Below are 20,336 nucleotides of genomic sequence, written 5' to 3'. Positions count from 1 at the left end.
AAACAATTCCATAGAAAGGAGCAATTTCTACAGTGTCTTCTTATTTAAAAATAGATGTTTTTGATTGTCTGAAAATGATGTTTTCTGCATATTACCTAACAATCGACACCTGGAACAAAGTTAAGGTAAGACAAGGCGAAGTTGAAAGAGTCATATCTGAGCTAAGCTCCACCCAAATCAACAGTTGATATAACTAGTTGCAAAATAGGAGAAAGATTTGCAAAGTGTTTGTCATGATCCAATCCAGGGTTTAATCCTGTCCGCCCTTTTTCCGGGTGGATCATGTCAAGGGTTAACTTTGCTCTGCTTCATGCTGGGTTCAGGTTTGCTATTTAGCTCCTATGCATCCTGCTGGCGGTGTCAGCTATAGTTCTGCCTTCGGCGTGTGAACCTGACTCTGGTAGCTCTTGATTTGTCCTGCTGTTATCCCTAACTTGCCCCATGTCTGTTGATTCCTTCTGTCTGCCCTTTTCCCAGCGTTTCCCTGTTTGTTGGTTTGATTCTTTGTTTTCTGACTTGGCTTGTATTCGGACTCGCTTCTGCCTTCTTTGTCTTATCCGCTTCTGAGCATTGCTGAACCTCCTGACTTGTTCCTGACCATGTGACTCGGCTTGTCTGACCACTCTCTCGCCACTTGGTGGCACCTGGGCTGCTGCTCTGTGGTGCTACTGTGTGTACGCAGTCTCACTTCCCTCTCAAGCTCCCTCTGGTGGAGGTTGCGCTATACTTCACTGCAGCAGCATGACATTTTTTTTTACAGCTCTAGATAGAAATGTGAGCAATAATGCCATTGCCTGATGTAATTGAAAGTGTGTATGGGGTCATCAGGAGTGCAAATGATTGTTCGATCAATGATTGATCAGGTAGAAGCCAGGAAGACATGCAGCAACCACACTGGAAAGGAGTATAAGACATTACTTATTAGTAACTATTAAAATATCAAAAAGGAAAAATAAGCCTTCTTTTACAATTGCTGTGTATTTGCGGCCCGTTTTTGTGGCCCGAATAGATTTCTATGGGGCCGCAAAAACAGGCCGCATAAATTTGTCGGAGTGCCGTATACCGTAAGGCCGTGAGGGCCGTGTTTACGGCCGTGAAAAAATATCGAGCCTGCTCGATATTTTTCACGGCTTACGGACACGGCCCCCATTGAAAATCAATGGGGCCACAAAAACAATGGAAGTTTGTTTTTGCGGTGCACCGTCAAGAACTTATTTGCGGATCACTGTTTTTTCCCCCTACTTTTTCCCTACTATTCTAAACCAGAAAAACGGTGATCCGCAATATTTTTGCAAGCCGTTTTTGCAGCAGACCGTGAAAATGACGGCAATACTGCCCGCCAAAAGGCCCACAAACACGGGCCGCAAAAATCACGGCAAGTGTAAAAGACGGCTAAAAAAAGCCTTAGTGCTCTAAACCATAGTGTAGTATGCTTATTTTTATTTTTCCCTTTTGATATTTAATAGTCACTAATAAATACTGTTTGTATAGTCAGTTTCTGGATGTCTTACTTCCTTCTACCTGATCAGTTTTACCCGGGAGCCGACCCATTGTCTCTGTCCGTCCATTATTAGATTGCACATTACCTGGACAGGGGGAGCTAATGTAATATTTTTCTTTGCATTGTTCAACAAATGATTCTCGGCCCATTTACATGGTATAAAAGTAGAATTTTATACCTACACGATAGGTACATGTGTATATATGAAATATCATATATGTTATTAGGGAAGAATTGGCGTTTGCATCTTCTCTGTGAATGTTCAGAACTTAATCACAAAGAATCTATCTATTGTAATGGAAAAAGGGGAGGAAGGGGATGGAGCTGCAGTAAATCTACCTGTGCGAGTCTCATGCTGTGAGAGGGGAGAAGGAGCAGCCTGGGTGAGACAGCTGATGATCTCAGCATCCAGCTCCTCTGAACTGTTTCAGATCAGGAACAGGCAGTTCTAATAAGGCAATAGGTACTTTAAGGACCTAGATTATAGAGGTAAATGTCCTAACATTTAATGTTCGGTGATACCTCCATGCAGTAAAGGAAGTAGCTGTAATGACATTCCCTCCCACACACTTGTGGTTGGCGTGTTTGGGTCGGTGCCATCCGAGGACGTGAGGGAGAATTTTCTTTTGTAGGTTTTGTAGTGCCGCATTACTCTGAGGGGCTCTTATCATTGGCTGCAGAACACATACACACACGCTGTGATGAACAGAGAAATAATGCGCTTCTGAAAATCACCCCCTCTGTTCTCCATTGCCAGGAAAAGGTAAAGTACGTCTCTCCATTTTTTTTTTTTAGCAGCGAGTACAAACTCTAAAGACTTTTTGGCAATGAAACCTCTCTGTGGAGCCGCGTTCAGCTCCATCACTGCTACATTGTATCAAGTGTTGTATTCTCTATAAAGCGCGGCTGATGTATCCGCCTTATTCTGGCATCCAAGCCCCATATGTGTATATATGTTTTCCTCATTCCAGATTGTGAGATATTAGAAAACCTTCAGTCTCTACGTTGCTGGATCTTATTAGCTAATGCAAATTTAAAGGGACAATGGCTCTAGAACAATAGTATCATCGACTTGGACAATCTGTCAGCTGATTAAGGGAATTGTAACTACCAGGACCCTTGAAATTCATATAAAATGATGTAGAACATCCAACAAGTATTCAACTTTTCTGCAGCGCCACCACTGGTGATACGAAGTATTGCATTGTTAGAAATATAATCAATAAGCTGTGCATGTGATGTACAAACTAGCTGGGTTTTCCAGGAGCAGAGATTCCTTTTGTATATTAGTCTGATAGATTAGAGCCCTGAATCTATTCACCCCAAATTATCTAATCTAAACTGACCCTCTAACCCCTTCCTGACGTAGAATATAATGTAGGCTATAATAGTACGAGAGTATGTTATACAGCTGGCATCATCCTCTAGCAGCAGCGACCAAAGCTACTATCCATGAATGCTGTGTAAAGCGGTTCACCCAGCATAGGACAAAAGTCGAGAAAATGATGCAGAATTGTGACAGTGTGAGTTGCAAATGCTGTGATGATTACCTGGGATTTCCTGTGCTAGTCACATGCCTACTAGATGCGTTTGCCAAATAAGACTAGTCAACACCTGATCGCACACAAGTATACAAATCACATACTTGTGGTCACAGGGAATAGCACAGGGAATACCGGGAGATTATGGCAGGGTGAGCACTTGACGCTGCCATGATTCAGCAGGCGCAAGTCACAGAGTGACAGCAGACTTTTGTCCTATTCCCAGACAACCCCATAAACTATGTTGATCAAGGGCATAACAATCGGAGTTACATTTGCGGGCTCATGTATACCAGGATGGGGGACATATATACCAGGATGGGGTTCATATATCCCAGGATGGAGAATGTATATACCAGGATGGAGAATATTATACCAGGAAGGGACCCTGGATGAGGGACATATAGCCCATGAAGCAGGACATATATCCCAGGATGGAGAACGTATATGCCAGGATGGAGACTATTATACCAGGAAGGGGCCCAGGATTGGGGACATATATACCAGGAAGGGAGACCTATATATACCAGGAAGGGGTCCAGAATGGGGCACATATATACCAGGAAGGGGCCCAGGATGGGGGACATATATACCAGGAAGGGGCCCAGGATGGGGGACTTATATACCAGGAAGGGGGACCTATATATATCAGGAAGGGGTCCAGAATGGGGCAAATATACACCAGAATGGAGCCTAGGATAGGGGACATATATACCAGGATGGGGCACATCATGGGGTACATTATTGCAGATTTTTGTTCCAAACCCGGGCAACTCCTTAAACCATTTTGATCAAGGGCGTAACAATCGTGGTCGCAATTGTGGGTGTATGTATCCCAGGATGGGGGGCATATATCCCAGGATGGGAGACAGATATACTAGGATGGGGCACATATGTACCAGGATGGAGAACATATATACCAGGAAGGGGCCCAAGATGGGGAACATATATACTAGGAAGGGGCCCAGGATGAGGGACATATATACCCAGGTGGGGGACATATATACCAAAATGGGCCCAGGATGGGGGACATTACTACGTAATGGAGGATGGGGGGGGGGGACAACGTTTATGTTCTTATAGGATTTAGAATGCTACAAGAGCCCATTCATCTGAACAACATGTGGGGGTGAGGACCCAGGTCCAAATTTTGCACCAGGGCCCATCAGTCTCTAGTTGTGCCACTGACTTTGATGCCACTGTCACCCATTGACAATGGCAGTAACATTGATTGGTTTCCGCTGCTGGGCTTCATATAAAAGCATCAATTTCACTAAACACTGCAAATATTCAAAAATAAAAGAGATTAAAAAAACCTAAAACCTTATGTGACATGTCGAATGCATTAAAGTCCGATCTATCAAGATGTAAAATTATTTAAACCGTGGTCTGCTAGCTATAAAGCTAGCTATGAAGCTCAGCCTGGCCTTCTTGCTAGCTATGGATTTCAGCCCCTTTAAAGGAGAGCTCTAGCGCCAACTACTGTATGCTGAAGAGAACACCTGGAAGATGCATATAATAGGGGAGACTTTGCAAAGTTACAGTGAATGTATTGAAGAAAGACAAATTAAAGGACAGAAAGTGCTCAATGCAAAGATGGGCTGAGATTGCCTGTGCTCGTCCACAGCCCACATGCCAAGCCCTATAATTTACTTCTGGTACAATTACAATAAATTTGCCACTCGTGCTCAGCCATGCGCTTTTATAGAAAAGCCCTGGCCACTTTTCAAAAAATTGACATAAGTTGCTGAGATAGGCGCAAAAATGACAAATGTTGCAATTTTTTTGCTCTACTGACAATTGCATACATATTTTGCAACATGTCAAGTAGTTTTATTCCAGAAAACTGTTGAAAAGTGCTTGATGAATCGGCTGGTAAATATTACATATATCCCATTTGGGTATTAACTGTCATCTTTTTTCACATCACCATGGAAACTAGTTGTGTACTATTAGGTTTCCATGGTTACAGATATTGATAGGAAATCTCTTCTATGCACATGAACACACTAACAAAGATGTAAAAAGATTTTACACTGGTAAGATGTCTCCAGTCTTATGTAAATGGAGATTAAGCATCAGGTAGCAGGCAACTACGAATGCAGATTTTGTTTGGCCATCATTTTTAAGATCTCAGATTGAAGTCAGTGAATGGAAACATCCTTGTTAATAGATAGATATCCTGCTAAAAATATACATTTTCCTATTCTAGGTATCTGCACAGAACAAGCTGTCAGTTAAGTGGTTATTAATGGAGCACACTAGGACTGGGTCACGGTTAGCAGTGGGGTACCACAGGGGTCAGTATTGGGCCCTCTTCTTTTTAACATATGTATTAATGACCTTGTAGGGGGCACACAGAGTAGAATTTCAATATTTGCAGATGACACTAAACTCTGCAGGGTAATCAATACAGAGAAGGACAATTTTATATTACAGGATGATTTATGTAAACTAGAAGCTTGGGCTGATAAATGGCAAATGAGCTTTAATGGGGATAAATGTAAGGTCATGCACTTGGGTAGAAGTAATAAGATATATAACTATGTGCTTAATTCTAAAACTCAGGGCAAAACCGTCAATGAAAAAGACCTGGGTGTATGGGTGGATGACAAACTCACAATTAGTGGCCAGTGTCAGGCAGCTGCCACAAAGGCAAATAAAATAATGATATGCATTAACACTTTCCTGACCTGTGACACAGCGTATGCGTCATGAAAGTCGGTGCCAATCCGACCTGTGACACATATGCTGCGTAACAGAATGATTGCGTTCCTGCAGAACGGGTGAAAGGGTTAACTCAAATTTCACCCGATCTGCAGGGACAGGGGGAGTGGTACTCCAGCCCAGGGGTGTGGCTTTGCCCCCATGTGGCCACGATCGCTCTGATTGGCTGTTGAAAATGAAACAGCCAATCAGAGCAATTTGTAATATTTCACCTATGAAACTTGGTGAAATATTACAATCCAGCCATGGCCGATGCTGCAATAACATCGGCCACGGCTGGAGACCCCAATCTGCCCCCTCCACCGACTGACAGCGGCGATCTGCCGCCGCTGTCAGTCTTTCCTCCCCTCCGTCCTGTCCTTCGCTGCCCTCCTTTCCCCTCTGCCCCCGTCCTCCACTCTGCCCCCCGCTGTCTGATCCCACCCCCCATACTTACCGAGTCCCGGTGTCCCTCCGTCTTCTTCTATGGGTGCATCTTCCAAAATGGAGGGCACATGCGCTGTACGCCCGCCGAATTTGCCGGCCGGCAGATTAATTCCGGGTACATTTTGATCACTGTGATAGGTTCTATCACAGTGATCAAAATAAAAAAAATAGTAAATAAACCCCCCCTTTATCACCCCCATAGGTAGGTAACATAATAAAATAAATAAAATATATTTATTTTTATTTTTCCACTAGGGTTAGGGTTGCAGTTAGGGTTAGGGTTGCAATTAGGGTTAGGTTTAAAATTAGGGTTAGGGTTAGAATTAGGGTTAGGGTTAGAATTAAGCTATGTGCACACGGTGTGGATTTGGTTGCGGATCCGCAGCGGATCCGCAGCGGATTAGCCGCTGCGGATTCGTAGCAGTTTTCAATCACGTTTACAGTACCATGTAAATCTGTGGAAAACCAAATCTTCTATGCCCATGGTGCGGAAAATACCGCTCTGTATTTTCCGCAGCATGTCAATTCTTTGTGTGGATTCTGCAGCGTTTTACACCTATTCCTGTATAGGAATCCGTAGGTGAAATCCACACAAAAAACACTGGAAATCCACGGTAAATCCGCAGGTAAAATGCAGTGCGTTTTACCTGTGGATTTTTCAAAAATAGTGTGGAAAAATCCGCTCACAAATCTGCAACATGGGCACATAGCCTTAAGGTTAGGGTTGGAATTAGGGTTGGAATTAGGGTTAAGATTAGGGTTAGGGGTGTGTTGAGGTTGGGTTAGGCTTGTGGATAGGGTTATGGTTTGGGTTGGGATTAGGGTTAGGGGTGTGTTGGGGTTAGGGTTGTGGTTAGGGTTGGGATTAGGGTTAGGGGTGTGTTGGGATTAGGGTTGTGGTTAGGGGTGTGTTGGAGTTAGGGTTGTGATTAGGGTCATGGTTAGAGTTGGGATTAGGGATAGGGGTGTGTTGGGGTTAGTGTTGGAGTTAGAATTGAGGGGTTTCCACTGTTTAGGCACATCAGGGGGTCTCCAAACGTGACATGGTGCCACCATTGATTCCAACCAATCTTGCATTCAAAATGTCAAATGGTGCGCCCTTCCGAGCCCCGACGTGTGCCCAAACAGTGGTTTAACCCCACATTTGTGGTACCATCATACTCAGGACAAACTAGACAACAACTTTTGGGGTCCAATTATTCCTGTTACCCTTGTGAAAATTGTGGGCTTAAAAAATTATTTTTGAGAAAAGAAAAATGATTTTTTATTTTCACGGCTCTGCGTTATAAACTTCTGTAAAGCACTTGGGGGTTCAAAGTGCTCACCACACATCTAGATAAGTTCCTTGGGGGGTCTCATTTCCATAATAGGGTCACTTGTTGGGGGTTTCTACTGTTTAGGCACATCAGGGGCTCTGCAAACGCAACGTGACGCCCGCAGACCATTCTATCAAAGTCTGCATTTCAAAACGTCACTACTTCCCTTCCGAGCCCCGCTGTGTGCCCAAACAGTGGTTTACCCCCACATATGAGGTATTAGCTTACTCAGGACAAACTGGACAACAACTTTTGTGGTCCAATTTCTCCTGTTACCCTTGTGAAAATAAAAAATTGCGGGCTAAAAAATAATTTTTGAGGAAAGAAAAATGATTTTTTATTTTAATGGCTCTGTGTTATAAACTTCTGTGAAGCACTTGGGGGTTCAAAGTGCTCACCACACATCTAGATTAGTTCCTTGGGAGGTCTAGTTTCCAAAATGGGGTCACTTGTGGGGGAGCTCTAATGTTTAGGCACACGGAGGCTCTCCAAACGCGACATGGTGTCTGCTAATGATTGGAGCTAATTTTCCATTAAAAAAGCTCCTTCCCTTCCGAGCTCTGCCATGCGCTCAAACAGTGGTTTACCCCCACATATGAGGTATCGGCGTACTCAGGAGAAATTGCCCAACACATTTTAGGATCCATTTTATCCTGTTGCCCATGGCAAAAAGGAAATAATTAAGGCTAAAAGAAAATGTTTTGGAAAAAAAGTACTTTTTAATTTTTACGGATCAATTTCTGAAGCACCTGAGGGTTTAAAGTGCTCACTATGCATCTAGCTAAGTTCCTTGGGGGGTCTAGTTTCCAAAATGGGGTAACTTGTGGGGGAGCTCCAATGTTTAGGCACACAGGGGCTCTCCAAACGCGACATTGTATCCGCTAACGATTGGAGCTAATTTTTCATTCAAAAAGTCAAATGGCGCTCCTTCCCTTCCGAGACTTGCCATGTGCCCAAACAGTGGTTTACCCCCACATGTGAGGTATCGGTGTACTCAGGAGCAATTGCCCAACAAATTTTGGGATCCATTTTATCATGTTGCCCATGTGAAAGTGAAAAAATTGAGGCTAAAAGAACTTTTTTGTGAAAAAAAGGACTTTTTCATTTTTACGGATCAACTTGAGAAGCACCTGGGGGTTTAAAGTGGTAACTATGCATCTAGATAAGTTCCTTGGGGGGGTCTAGTTTCCAAAATGGGGTCACTTGTGGGACAGCTCCAATCTTTAGGCACACAGGGGCTCTCCAAACGCAACATGGTGTCCGCTAAAGATTGGAGCCAAATTTTCATTCAAAAAGTCAAAGGCGCTCCTTCCCTTCCGAGCCCTGTCGTGCGCCCAAACAGTGGTTCTCCCCACATATGAGGTATCAGCGTACTCAGGACAAATTGGGCAACAACTGTCGGGGTCCACTTCTCCTTTTACCCTTGGGAAAATAAAAAAATTGTTGCTAAAAGATAATTTTTGGGACTAAAATGTTAAATATTCATTTTTTCGTTCCATGTTGCTTCTGCTCCTGTGAAACACCTGAAGGGTTAATAAACTTCTTGAATGTGGTTTTGAGCAGTTTTTAGAATGGTGTCACTTTTGGGTATTTTCGGCCATATAGACCCCTCAAACTGACTTCAAATGTGAGGTGGTCCCTAAAAAAAATGGTTTTGTAAATTTTGTTGTAAAAATGAGAAATCGACGGTCAAATTTTAACCCTTATAACTTCCTAGCAAACAAAAATTTTGTTTCCAAAATTGTGCTGATGTAAAGTAGACATGTGGGTAATGTTATTTATTAACTATTTTGTGTCACATAACTCTGGTTTAACAGAATAAAAATTCAAAATTTGAAAATTGCGACATTTTCTTCAAATTTCCGTTTTTTTCACAAATAAACACAAAAATTATCATCTTAGAATTGCTAGGATCTGTTCAGGCGTTCCTGAGTTATTACCTCATAAAGGGACACTGGTCAGAATTGCAAAAAAATGGCCAGGTCATTAAGGTCAAAATAGGCTGGGTCATGAAAGGGTTAAAAGAGGCATAGATGCTCATGAGGAGAACATAATTTTACCTCTATACAAGTCACTAGTGCGACCACACTTAGAATACTGTGCACAGTTCTGGTCTCCGGTGTATAAGAAAGACATAGCTGAACTGGAGCGGGTGCAGAGAAGAGCGACCAAGGTTATTAGAGGACTGGGGGGTCTGCAATACCAAGATAGGTTATTACACTTGGGGCTATTTAGTTTGGAAAAACGAAGACTAAGGGGTGATCTTATTTTAATGTATAAATATATGAGGGGACAGTACAAAGACCTTTCTGATGATCTTTTTATTCATAGACCTGAGACAGGGACAAGGGGGCATCCTCTACGTCTGGAGGAAAGAAGGTTTAAGCATAATAACAGACGCGGATTCTTTACTGTAAGAGCAGTGAGACTATGGAACTCTCTGCCGTATGATGTTGTAATGAGTGATTCATTGCTTCAATTTAAGAGGGGACTGGATACCTTTCTTGAAAAGTATAATGTTACAGGGTATATGCACTAGATTCCTTGATAGGGCATTAATCCAGGGAACTAGTCTGATTGCCGTATGTGGAGTCGGGAAGGACTTTTTTTTCCCTAGTGTGGAGCTTACTCTTTGCCACATGTTTTTTTTTCCTTCCTCTGGATCAACATGTTAGGGTATGTTAGGTTAGGCTATGGGTAGAACTAGATGGACTTAAAGTCTTCCTTCAACCTTAATAACTATGTTACTATGTAAGTGGCATGTAAGTATTGTAACCCTGTACAGTGGCATGTACAAGTTTTGGCATCCCTGGTCAAAATTACTGTTATTGTGAACAGTTTAGCAAGTTCTAATATGCCTAAAGTTAAAGATGACACATTTCCTTTGTATTTTAGCCCCCCAAAATTTCTTTTTTCATCTTTTACATTTTAAAAATTACAAAAAGGAAAATGGGCTGATGCAAAAGTTTGCATAGTTAGTACCTAGTTGAACCCCCATTTGAAAGTATCACAGCTTGTAAACACTTTTTATAGCCAGACAAGAGTCTTTCAATTCTTGTTTGAGGGACTTCCTTGGAAAAGTCTTCCAGTTTTCGTAGACTCCTGGGTCGTCTTGCATCCTCTTCTATTTTGAGCTACGGATTTTTAATAATGTTCAGATCAGGGGACTGTGAGGACCATTGTAAAACCTTCAGCTTGTTCCTTTTGAGGTTGTCTATTGTGGATTTTGACATGTGTTTAGGATCATAGAAGTCATCCTCTTTTCAACTTCAGATTTTTTTTACAGATGGTGTTATGTTTACATCAAGAATTTGTTGAAATTTCATTGAGTCCATTCTTCCCTCTACCTGTGAAATGTTCCTTGTGCCATTGGCTGCAACACAAATGCAAAATATGATTGATCCACCCCCATGTTTAATTTTTGGTGAAATGTTCCTTTCCTGAAATTCTGTGTCCCTTTTTTTGTTTCCACATATTCATTTGATCATTGGGGCCAAATAGTTCTATTTTTACCTCATCAGTCCTCAGGACTTGGTTCCAAAATGTATTGGGCTTGTTTAGATGTTCTTTTGCATACTTCTGATGCTGAATTTATGCTGAGGACACAGGAGAGGTTTTCTTCTGATGACTCTTCCACGAAGGCCATATTTGTGCTTGTGCCTCTTAGCAGTAGAACAATGTACCACAACTTCAGAGTCTGCTAAATCTTTCTGAAGGTCTTTTGCAGTCAAGCAGGGGTTCTGATTTGCCTCTCTAGTAATCCTACGAGCAGCTCTCGATGAAATTTAGCTTGGTCTTCCAGACCTTATCTTGACCTCCACTGTTCCTGATAACTGTCGTTTCTTAATTACATTTTGAACAGGAAAGGGCAACTTGAAAACACTTAGCTATCTTCTTACAGCCTTCTCCTGCTTTGTGGCCTCCACCATTTTCATTTGCAGGGTGCTATGCAGCTGCTTAGAAGAATCCATGACTGCTGTTTTATGGCGCAAGGTTACAGGAAGCCGGTTTTAATAAAGCTGGGAAATATGCATCACCTCCCCTTTCCTAACCATGATAGTGAACAAGCCATAACCCTAACAGGCTAATTAAGGTCTGAAAGATTGGTCAAAGTTATGAGAGCGCAGGCATCTCCAAGGGTACACAAACATTTGCATCTGCCCATTTTCCTTTCTGTAATTTTCTAAATGCAAAAGATGAAAATATATACATATATTTGCCTAACATACCTAGGAAATGTGTCTTCTTTAACTTTAGCCCTTTTAGAGTTCATTTTGTCTTCACCTTGTTTAACTGTTCATAATAACAGTAATTTTGACCAGGGGTGTGAAAACTTTTCAAAGCCACTGTATCTGCGGGTTAACAGTTTGGAGACATGACATTTTGCCCTTTATTGCAACAGTCTTGGCCAGAACTGACTGCCAGTTCTAGTGGTAACCTAAAGCTTCACCTATGTGTCGTCCAGCAGGCTGATCTGGCCAGGACATAACTGTAAGGGTGCAGGCATAACACGGACGAGGATCACATTGCAAAGCTCGGACTGGCTGGCAGCTCTCCTGATCCGAGTGTGACATCTGCATAGAAATACATGCTGCCGTTCTTGGGTCAGGAGAGCCACCGGCCAGTCTGAACTTTGCAATGTGATCGTCGTCCGTGTTATACAGACAGCGTCCTTAGTGGGGGGGGGGGATGGGGGGGCAAGTTGGGCATGTGGCTCAGGTTCTTGGTGCCAACGGGGTGCAAAAAAACCACTTTGCACTGGCCAAGGTGAGAGTTAGGGGGTAGAGTGGGTTTTAATCTTTTGCCTGGAGTGCCTCTTAAATGCCACTTGACAATAGAAGCACTGGCATGTACTTACAGTGAAATCCCCAGCAATGATTCTCCATTAGGATGCTTTATGTATTGCGTGATTAAAATTACCACACAGTGGAAGATATACATTTATAATATTGTTCTCTATACAATTACACTGCTGATAAATTATTAATACAGATAGCGCAGAACATACGGGTGGCAACACAGCATCTTCGGCTGGTAATTAAAACCCGGACAGGAATATTCAGCAATGTCACCATAAGATATATGGTTTACACGTTGTAATTGGCCTCATATAGTCCCCAGCATTTTTGCAGCCTCTGAGGTTTATTTAAATCCTTCGCATTCTAAAATTTGCTGTTTCAATTGCAAAGAAAAAAAAATCCTCTCCCGTGCTGGAAAATCTGAACATAGGTAATAAGAGTGCTCCGCTAATTGCCTTAAAGGAATCTAGGGCAGATTAATCCTAGAGGACCCCGTGTTACCGAGGAGCACGCAGCGCCATCTACTGGTCAGATCACCTGCTCTAATTTGTGCTGCTCTCAATGTATTACTCTGGATTCTCATCATATCTGTGGAAATCTAAATGAAAATATTACATTTACAGAAAAGAATCCATAGGAGAAAATTATAGATAACTATATTTAAAGGATCATTTACATAAAAGAAGCACAAATACATATACAATGTGCATTAAAAGTTATATTCTTATACATACACTGTGTGCAGAATTATTAGGCAATTTGCATAATCTAATATATAAAGCTGAATGTGTGTGTGTGTGTATGTATGTATGTATGTATGTATGTCCGGGATTGGCATCTGAACCGTAGCAGCTACAGCCACAAAATTTTGCACAGTCACACGTCTGGACCCCGAGAGCGTCATAGGCTATGTTGTAAGGTGAAATTTTAACCCCGCGCTTTCCAATTCACCAAACAATTTTGCCCCTATCTACATAATGGGGAAAAAGTGAAAGGAAAAGTGTTGGAGGCGTCGCAGCTACAGGCACAAAATTTTGCACAGTCACACGTCTGGACCCTGAGAGCGTCAAAGCTATATTGTGAGGTGAAATTTTAACCCCGCGCTTTCCAAGTCACCAAACAATTTTGCCCCTATCTACATAATGGGGAAAAAATGAAAGGAAAAGTGTTGGAGGCAAATTAACAGCTGCCAGATGTGAACAAGGGGGACTTAAAGAATGACAGCGATGGCACCAAAGAGTATATACTGTACAGTTGCTAAGGTGGGGCCCCAACATGGGATAATCACACCACCACGGGGATATGAACACACACACAAAATGCGCCACACACTACCACGTGCTCGAACACATATACCACCCTCAGTGCACATTTCACCACACATACACCAACCTCGCCACATAAAAGTAGAAACACAAAAGTCGCCGCTCAAAACTCGCCACGCGCAAAACTCTCCACATGCAAAACTCGCCACACGTGCAAAACTCGCCACACGCAAAACTTGCACACGCAGAAAAATTGCCACACGCAGAAAAATTGCCACATGCACAAAAGTTGCAACACATGCAAAAGTTGCCTCACACAAAACTTGCACATACTCAAAAGGCACCACACATAAAACTCGCCACGCGCAAAACTCGCCATGCGCAAAACTTGCTGCACACAACTTGCTACACTAACCTGTCACATGCAACTCGACACACAAAAAGTTGCTACACGCATGTCGCCACACAAAACTCATCTCACAAAAGTCCCTACATGCATGTCGCCACACGCAACTCAACACACACAACTTGACACACGAAACTCGCCCTAAAACACACACAAGTCTGGTATCCTTCAAAAATAAAAATCTGATTAATAAGCAGACAAACTACAAGAGCAACAAATGTACCATATAGGAATCCGGCAGCTGTCAGTCACATGACCAGTCTATTATGTGTATGTGTGAGCTAATATATACTGCCAGGGGGTGGGCTTACTGTTGGCTGGGGATTTATCAGGCTGCCATTTTAGCTTACAAATACTGAGGTAAAAATACTGACCAAATAACGTGTGAACGAGGGCTAATACAGGAGGAGATGGCATACAGCTATATACTATATACAGGAGATGACACACAGGTATATACTATTTACAGGGGAGATGACACACAGGTATATACTATATACAGGAGGAGATGACACACAGATATATACTATATACAGGAGAGATGACACACAGGTATATACTATATAGAGGAGGAGATGACATACAGGTACATACTACATACAGGAGGAGATGACATACAGGTATATACTATATACAGGAGGAGATGACACACAGGTATATACTATATACAGGAGCAGATTACCTACAGGTATATAGTATATACAGGAGGAGATGACACAGGTATATGCTATGTATAGGAGGAGATGACATACAGGTATATACTATATACAGGAGATGACACACAGATATATACTATATATAGGTGAGATGACACACAGGTATATACTATATACAGGAGATTACATACAGGTATATCTAATATATAAAGCTGAATGTGTGTATGTATGTATGTGTGTATGTCCGGGATTGGCATCTGTACCGTCGCAGCTACAGCCACAAAATTTTGCACAGTCACACGTCTGGACCCCGAGAGCGTCATAGGCTATGTTGTGAGGTGAAATTTTAACCCCGCGCGTTCCAATTCACCAAACAATTTTGCTCCTATCTACATAATGGGGAAAAAGTGAAGGGAAAAGTGTTGGAGGAAAATTGACAGCTGCCAGATGTGAACAATGAGGACTTAAAGAATGAGAGCGATGGCGACAAAGAGTATATACCGTACAGTTGCTAAGGTGGGGCCCCGACATGGGATACTCACCACACACGGGGATATGAACACAAACACAAAATGCGCCACACACTACCACGTGCTTGAACACATATACCACCCTCAGCACACATTTCACCACACACACACACCAACCTCGCCACATAAAAGTCGAAACACAAAAGTCACCACTCAAAACTCGCTACATGCAAAACTCGCCATATGCAAAACTAGGCTCACGCAAAACTCGCCACACGTGCAAAACTCACCTCATGGAAAACTCACCTCATGCAAAACTTGCACACACAGAAAAATTGCCACATGTACAAAAGTTGCACCACATGCAAAAGTTGCCTCACACAAAACTTGCACATACTCAAAATGCACCACACATAAAACTCGCCACGCGCAAAACTCGCCATGCACAAATCTTGCTGCACACAACTTGCTACACTAACCTGTCACATGCAACTCAACACACAAAATGTTGCTACACGCATGTCGCCACACAAAACTCATCTCACAAAAGTCGCTACATGCATGTCGCCACACGCAACTCAACACACACAACTTGACACATAAAACTCGCCCTAAAACACACACAAGTCTGGTATTGTCCTTCAAAAATAAAAATCTGATTAATAAGCAAACTACAAGAGCAACAAATGTACCATATAGGAAATACGGCAGCTGTCAGTCACATGACCTGTCTATTATGTGTATGTGTGAGCTAATATATACTGCCAGGGGGGAGGGCTTCCTGTTGGCTGGGGATTTATCAGGCTGCCAATAGCAACCAATCACAGCTCAGCTTCTATTTTGCTACAGTTAATTAACCTGAGCTCTGATTGGTTAATATAGGCAACAAAGACATTCTCAGTATAACAAAGCTAATATATGTTGTGAAATGCTTCTATTTGCTTAGTTTTTGCCTTTTAATAATTACATTTCTATCTATTTGTTTTGTGGTTTTTGTGTGCAGAATAAATTTTTGTTAACACATTCTATTTTGCTAACAGCAGTCATTAACCCGGGCGAAGCCGGGTAGTACAGCTAGTTCATTATATTATTGTACAAGTCCAGAGTTGTCACTCAATTCAAAAGGTTAATAAACCGGAATATTTATTATTTAAGAAAGTAGAAGAATATCTCTTGTGTGCAGAATTATTATGCAACTAAATATATAATGTTTATTTTCATCTGTTGATGTTAGAATAACCAAACAAGTTAACCCCTTCGTGACCCCAGCTTTTTTCAGTTTTGCTTTTTCGTTTTTCCGCTCCCCTTCTTCCCAGAGCCGTAACTTTTTTATTTTCCCGTCAATATGGCCATGTGAGGGCTTGGTTTTTATCGGATGAATTGTACTTTTGAACGACACCATTGGTTTTATCATGTCGGGTACTCGAAAACTGGGAAAAAAATTCCAAGTGCTGTTCATTTGCAAAAAAAGTGCAATCTCTAACTTGTTTTTTGTTTGTCTTTTTTGCTAGGTTCACTAAATGCTTAAACTGAGCTGCCATTGTGATTCTCCAGGTTATTATGAGTTCATAGACACCAAACAGGTCTAGGTTCTTTTTTATCTAAGTGGTGAAAAAAAATTTGCTAGAAAACAAAATTGCGCCATTTTCCGATACCCGTAGCTTCTCAATTTTTCGTGATCTCGGGTTGGGTGAGGGCTTATTTTTTGCGTGCCAAGCTGACTTTTTAATGATACCATTTTGGTGCAGATATGTTCTTTTGATCACCTGTTATTGTATTTTAATGCAATGTCACGGCGACCAAAAAAACGTAATTCTGGCGTTTTGACTTTTTTTGTTTAGCAATCAGGTTAATCCTTTTTTTATTGATAGATTGGGTGATTCTGAACTTGGCAATACCAAATATGTGTAGGGTTGATTTTTTTTTATTGTTTTATTTTCATTGGTGCGTAAGGGGGATGATTTAAACTATCATTTTCTTTATTTTTTCATACTTTTAAAAACTTTTTTTTAAATTTTGGCATGCTTCAATAGCCTCCATGGGAGGCTAAAAACTGACACAACTTGATCGGCTCTGCTACATAGAGGTGATGCTCAGATCTCCACTAAGTAGCAGAAATACTGCATTGCTATGTGAGCCGACCACAGGGTGGCGCTCATAGCAATGCGGCATCAACAATCATAGAGGTCTCAAGGAGACCTCTGGTTGTTATGCCGACTTGACCCCAATCAAGTGATGGGGATAATATCAGCTATACTCTTTTCTAGTGTGGCCGCCGTTCCAGCGGTGTTGGCACTGGCTCGACCAGGGACCCCTGCAGCCAATCAGCGACCTCTTCACTCTCCCCTCCTTTGGACAAATAAAATATCAGGAGGAAGTCAGAGCTCCGGGTACTCTCTCACTGATTGGCTGCAGAGATCACGTAACATAATATCACAAGAGCCCTGGGTGAGCTGATGCCGACACAGCTGAAACAGCGACCGCACCAGAGGTGAATACCGCTGTTATTATTTTATAAGAGGGAAACAGTGATTGAGAAAGAGTTGTCCAAGTAGTGGACAACCCCTTTAATAATACCATCCCACAGCAGTACCACAGCTCCACCTTGATTGGTCCTGTCACGATTCCACCGCTCACCGTGCCCTAAATAATTATAATAATAATCTTTATTTTTATATAGCGCTAACATATTCTGCAGCGCTTTACAGTTTGCACACATTATCATCATTGTCCCCGTTGGGGCTCACAATCTAAATTCCCTATCAGTATGTTTTTGGAGTGTGGGAGGAAACCGGAGAACCCAGAGGAAACCCACGCAAACATGGGGAGAACATACAAACTCCTTGCAGATGTTGTCCAAGGTGGGATTAGAACCCAGGACCCCAGCGCTGCAAGACTGCAGTGCTAACCACTGAGCCACCGTACTGCCCTAAGGACGCTGTCAGTGACCGCTGAGCTGCCATACAGGATCAGGGGAATGCTGAGCTGTCAGGATTGTGAGTGACAGCTCAGCTGTCCAATCTTGCCAAACCTGTGGGGTTTCCTCCTGGTGACACTCGTTTTGGGTGATTACCTGGCTATTTTGCTGGCTGTCAATAATTTGAACGTTGCCAGTTGTAGCTTAGCTCTAGTAGTGTGTGTTTGCTCTGTGCTCTGAGTTTCATCTTGGATTTGCCTTTAACCATCCGTTGTCTTGATCAGCTACATTCATGGAATTCTGACCCGGACTGTGACCTGACTACCCCTTTGTCTCGCCCCTCTGTATATGACGAACCCACCTGGCTTATGACCTCGGACTCCTTGACTTGCCCAACTCATGGCTTGTCCAGGGTGCAGAATTATAGTAGTTATTTTCTTGCACATACGGTGCAGAATTAAAGTAGTGATTAGTGATGAGCGAGTATACTCATTGCTCGGGTTTTCCTGAGTACGCTCGGGTGATCTCCGAGTATTTGTAACTGCTCGGAGATTTAGTTTTCCTTGCCGCAGCTGCATGATTTGCGACTGTTAGACAGCTTGATTTCTGTACATGTGGGGATTCCTTAGCAACCAGGTAACCCCCACATGTATTCAGGCTGGGTAGCAGCCGTAAATCATGCAGCTACGTCAACAAAAACTAAATCTCCGAGCAGTTACAAATACTCAGAGATCACCCGAACGTGCTCAGGAAAACCCGAGCAATGAGTACACTCGCTCCTCACTAGTAGTTATATTATTGTTCATTGGAGCAGTATTATAGTAGTTATATTCTTGTACATAGGGGCAGTATTATAGTAGTTATATTCTTATACATAGGAGCAGTATTATAGTAGTTATATTCTTGTACATAGGGGGCAGTATTATAGTAGTTATATTCTTGTACATAGGGGGCAGTATTATAGTAGTTATATTCTTGTACATAGGGGGCAGTATTATAGTAGTTAAATTCTTGTACATAGGAGCAGTATTATAGTAGTTATATTCTTGTACATAGGAGCAGTATTATAGTAATTATATTCTTGTACATAGGGGCAGTATTATAGTAGTTATATTCTTGTACATAGGAGCAGTATTATAGTAGTTATATTCTTGTACATAGGGGCAGTATTATAGTAGTTATATTGTTCATTGGAGCAGTATTAGGGTATGTGTCCACGTTCAGGAAACGCTGCGTTTTTGACGCAGCGTTGTTCCGCAGCGTCAAAAACGCAGCATCCAGATGTTACAGCATAGTGGAGGGGATTTAATGAAATCCCGTCTCCACTGTGCATTAAAAAACGCATGCGTTTTTCCCGCAAAAACGCACATGCGGTGCATTTTTTCAGAACGCAGCATGTTGCTACAATGAGCAAAACACGCAGGAACACCGCAGGTGACCTGCCAGTGACCTCAGGTGCATTTTTGGTCAGGATTTTACCTGCATAAAATCCTGACCAAAGCCTGATGCAATCCTGAACGTGGACACATACCCTTAGGGTATGTGTCCACGTTCAGGATTGCATCAGGATTTGGTCAGGATTTTCCATCAGTATTTGTAAGCCAAAACCAGGAGTGGGTGATAAATACAGAAGTGGAGCATATGTTTCTATTATACTTTTCCTCTAATTGTTCCACTCCTGGTTTTGGCTTACAAATACTGATGGAAAATCCTGACCAAATCCTGATGCAATCCTGAACGTGGACACTTACCCTTAGGGTCCCTTTCCACTTGCGAGGAAAACGGACGCGTGCAATCCGATAAAAAATCGGATTGCACTCGGACCAATGTTAGTTAATAGGTGTCTTTTGATTTGCGATTTTTTTCTCAGCCGAAATCGGACTGAGAAAAATCTGGATCGGCTGAGAAAAAAATCGCAGCATGCTGCGTATTGCTGCGATTCTCGGACGAGACTCGCCAATGCAAGTCAATGGGTGCGAGAAAAAAATCGCACAGCACTCGCACCATGCGAGTTCTGTCCGATTTTTACGCACCGGTGTCCTTTGAAAAGCCGGTAATTCAGCGCGGTGTACAGTAAAATCACACTGACAGGTTAGAATAGAGTAGATATATACACATAGAATGTGTATATATACATATATATATGTCAGTGAGACACCTATATATGTATATTTATATTTAATGCAGCACTAGATAGCATTAAAGCCGCTAATTCAATTGCCGGCTTCTCATTTCTCCTGCACAAACCCGACAGGATATGAGACATGATTACATACAGTAAACCATCTCATATCCCCTTTTTTTTTGCATAT

The 20,336-nt window shown here is 42.2% G+C and overlaps 1 protein-coding gene across 17 annotated transcripts in view; it reads left to right on the top strand.

Annotated features, from left to right (window-relative positions):
* LRRC7 (leucine rich repeat containing 7) overlaps positions 1 to 20,336 on the top strand; it is a 358,992-nt gene that overhangs the window by 162,772 nt on the left and 175,884 nt on the right. Inside the window, exon 1 of one of the 17 annotated variants that reach the window (XM_077276752.1) lies at positions 2,144 to 2,264. The exons of the other annotated variants lie outside the window; for them this stretch is intronic. The gene's annotated coding sequence lies outside the window, so the exon portion shown is untranslated. Of the gene's footprint in view, positions 1 to 2,143; positions 2,265 to 20,336 lie in introns of those variants that run through there. 17 annotated transcript variants of the gene reach the window in all.

Source organism: Ranitomeya variabilis, chromosome 8 (assembly GCF_051348905.1).
Source record: "Ranitomeya variabilis isolate aRanVar5 chromosome 8, aRanVar5.hap1, whole genome shotgun sequence".
Lineage (NCBI taxonomy): Eukaryota > Metazoa > Chordata > Amphibia > Anura > Dendrobatidae > Ranitomeya > Ranitomeya variabilis.
Note: the sequence above shows the minus strand (reverse complement) of the source record. Positions and strands in the feature narration are given on the sequence as shown.